The following is a 4226-nucleotide window of genomic DNA, read 5'->3' as shown; positions in this document are numbered from 1 at the left end:
TAAGAATGTGTCGCGGTTATTTCGTGCATATTTAATGTGTATGCGTTTCCTTTTGGTCAATGTTTGGTCATCAGTTTGGTCATCGGGCATTTCTTTGGGTTATATTTTGGTTTATTCGGTATCTCATTCTTCCTCTGATGTTTAATAGTGAATAACTATAGGCCCATGGGCAACCTAGGTTATAGTTTGGGTTTGTTTTCATTCTTCTTTCTTTAGTACATATCCATGGAAACAGAATTTGGTAAATACCTTGACCGTGACTCGACAGCCCCGGGGTCTATGATGATTCGTTTTCATAAATAGTATGTATAATTATGTACAACTACAATCATTTCACGAATACCTGGGAATGTCACTTTTTGATAGTTTTGATGCTTATGATATAATATAATTTATGATATTAAGGTATGCTTATGGTATAGTCGGAATTGTACAATAGACTTTTAGTATAGAATAGAATAGAATAGAATAGAATAATACTTTAATGCCTTTTCAGGAATTTGTGTTACATCAGCAGAGCTACTGACACATTAGAGAGATACCAAACATATTTACATAAATTCTTTGATTTAGGCATCTTCACATTTGTTTAAGAGAGATATGGTACTTGGAATAAAGGATGTACGGGCTCTCTTAGTTTTCACAATTGGAACTTTGTAGCGGCGGCCTGAAGGGAGAAGGTTGTATTCCGAATTTAAGTAGTGAGTACGGTCAGATATGATTTTGACAGCTTGATTCACGATTTGCCGCTCATATATTGATGATAAACATTCAAATCTGACTCCAGCGATTTTACTTGCAGTGTTAACACTTTTGTCTATTTTAGATTTGAGATGAACTGAGAGAGACCCGTACCAACAATGGAAGGAAAATGTTAAAATACTCTGAATAAATGCTACATAAAAAGATGACATCACAGATGGGTTAACACTAAAAGATAGATTTCGTATCATTCTGACACACCCAAGGGACGCACACACACCACTTTATACAACCGAGCCATCCCAGTCCCAATATTTGTCGGTAATTAAAATTAAATCAATAATAACTTGAATTCAAGAAAACACGTTTACAAGACCATGTACACACAGTTTTGCTATAAAGACGCATTAGAAGTACATTAAATTAATAATCGATGTCATAAAGTGTGCAGTCATAAAGGTACGTGTGGTTTAGTACCGAATATTATTCCAACGTGTTCTAAGTCTTAACATGCAGTACAATGTACCGTTAGGCCGTGTCGCGTTAACCTTTAATTAATGTTAGTTGGATCGGGGGTATTGTTCAGGGCAGGTTTTTGCCTCTAAAAGAGTTGCCCTTTCGACATTGTGACTTTCTGTATTGACTGTCGGGGATCTACCGTTGTGTCAATACCACTTGGAAATTAGCGTCCTCGGCGACGTGAACTTCAGAATACATACAGTGAACGTCGGCTTGAGTCCGCGACAGCACGTACAGCTAACAGACCCAGGAGAGGTCGTGGACGTAGTGCTTTAATCAGGGCTTGTGAAACAGTAATATTGAACAAATCAGATGAATATTTATTCAGCGTGCTGTAATGAAACCGCCAATACATTTATTTATTCTTCTGTACATCCAGTCAACAAGTACATCTCCCATCATCCATGCCCCGTGTTTGTCCGTAGATTCATCTATACGATTATTCATTCGTCCATCAGATTTTGTGTGTTCATCATTCATATCCGCTGTCTATCAGGCAAACTTCTTACACTTGTCGTTTTCTCTGTTCACCCCGAATAACATCACAAAACCATAAAATCCTAATACATCATGGCGTGTCTGTTTGCTGTGGGAGAAGATCCCGGAGTAATGCGGATCTGAGTCGTGTGTGTTTCACCACATTAGCCAGCAAGGATATGAAGCTGACGTGGTCGGGGAGGAACGGGATTCGAATCCATATGTTTCTGTCGGGCCTAAGAATCTGTACGCGACTGTGCCATCCCTGATCCCGCCCTGCACTAAGAGAGTGAAGGGGTTTCACGCCCATTTAAACGGTAGTCATTATTTGGCAGAATGCTTCAACATTAATTATGCACTGATTAATTCGTAATTAGTGGGCGAGACAATCTGCATAATTAGTGAGAGCGGTCTGTCTCACTCCCTACCTCCGTTACCAACCATGCCAGGGGCACTGAGAATGGGCTACACACAATCTACCCCTGTAGGAACGTGAGTGAGTGAGTGAGTGAGTGAGTGAGTGAGTGAGTGAGTGAGTGAGTGAGTAGTGAGTGAGTGAGTGAGTGAGTGAGTGAGTGAGTGAGTGAGTGAGTGAGTGAGTGAGTGAGTGAGTGAGTGAGTGAGTGAGTGAGTGAGTGAGTGAGTGAGTGAGTATGGATTTACGCCGTTTTTATCAATATTCCAACAATATCACGGCGGGGGACACCAGAAATGAGCTTCACCCATTGTACCCATGTGGGTGACGAACGAACGATTTAGCCATTGAGTTACCCCGCTGCCCCACTCCTTCAGTAAGAGTCCATACTGTGACATGCTTAAAACCAATCGAAAGCGGCAACCCGTGACAAGCGAACGCTTTAACCACTCTGCTACCTGCTCCTCGTAAGAACTAGAACCCGGGTCTTCGGCGTTACGCAGCACCGCTTTATCCGCTGTGCTACTTCAGCACGTACTCGGGTATGAGCTCATCCGAGCCCCCCATCTCTGATTCACACAGTGTCGATCGGCCAGGGTTTTATCTGATCCGGATGACGTCATCCGATGCACTATGGACATATTACAAGCATCCTATCTGGAGCGGAAAAGGTGTTACAGGAGGATCTATCAGTATGAGTCATCTTGGAGGAAACTGTTTCCTTCGTGCTTTTCAGATCAGATTTTTTGATTGTTTGATCGACATTTAAGAAGTTTGTGAGTCAATAATAAAGCATACGACTTTATGGATAACAACGCGCTTTGAGCATGCAATGCATGGAGTTTAAGCACAATACAAACAGACAATATTATTATTACTACTCCTACTGATTTTAATACATTAAAAAAAAATCCAATTAGGATTGATCCAAAATGTCGACAAGGTTATGGATATTCAAAGGTTAACACGGTATAACCAGGGAGACTATATAAGGTTGTAGAGTATCCCTGGCATAAAACAGTTTGACGCTGTCACTTATCACACTGTCGTTTGTGAAGTCTATTTTGTATACGACAACCAACTAGTCAGCCCCATTCAAAGCCGCAAACTACGTAACGTCAATCAAATACACCCAAAACTGTGCCTCTTGATAAATATATTGTACCTGCCAAGGTTCAAAACTCTTAATCTCGAGGTGAGAAAGTTCACGAGAGGTCACGAGATGTTAGCCGAGGTCCTGTAAAAGCGACAAATGGCAGCTCAGGGCAATGACAAAGCTTTGCACGCCCATATTAACCATAAATCTAAACCGATGGTCTGTCTATACCATTTGTCGTGGAGTGATTGTGAAATGACTGAAAAAAACCCGTCGACCACATTGTTCCCCATGGCGCCAGTACCGTGACAGTGAGTCGGCAATAACTTCAACAATGGCCAATAAATGTTGGACAAAACACACAACTAGACTTTTATTGCAGCCGAAACTATATTTCTCTTAAAATACATGTCACATATGGATATCATAAGATAATGATATCCTCTTTTATACATAAGTAATGTTTGTATACATTTAAACGATTGTACTAAGTAGAACATTAAAAAGGGCGAGCACAAACAAATAGAGTACTGTGTCTTGGGGTGGAGCAACGTCTTCCTCAGGATCCTTTGGGGGCCTTGGGTCACGATAATGTGACCTTGTTCAACGCATGTCTTGTTGGGGGTGGGGTAACCGGGTGTCCGCCACGTTGATACCTTGGGGGTAATCGTGTATGAGTTCCATTCACGATGGCCCTGCTGTGATATAGCATAGATAGACACAACGTAAAGTATTCACGCGGAATGGCTTTGCCGCCCCAAACACCATTCATTCATTCATTTGTTCGTTCGTTCGTTCATTTATTCATTCTTTTATTGTCTTCTTTGGTTTAACTCCTAGAAATACACGAAAGACATCAACAATGTTGATGCACGTTGTCACACAATGTGTACGTTGTCGCACAATGTTCATGTGATTGTTGATGTACGTTGTCACACAATGTTGGTGTACGTTGTCACACAATGTTGGTGTACGTTGTCGCACAATGTTGATGTACGTTGTCGCACAATGTTGATG

This window comes from Haliotis rubra, unplaced genomic scaffold (assembly GCF_003918875.1).
Source record: "Haliotis rubra isolate DU_JTF1 unplaced genomic scaffold, ASM391887v1 Scf126, whole genome shotgun sequence".
NCBI classification, from domain to species: domain Eukaryota; kingdom Metazoa; phylum Mollusca; class Gastropoda; order Lepetellida; family Haliotidae; genus Haliotis; species Haliotis rubra.
The sequence above is the reverse complement of the archived record's forward strand: the minus strand, read 5'-3'. Positions refer to the sequence as shown.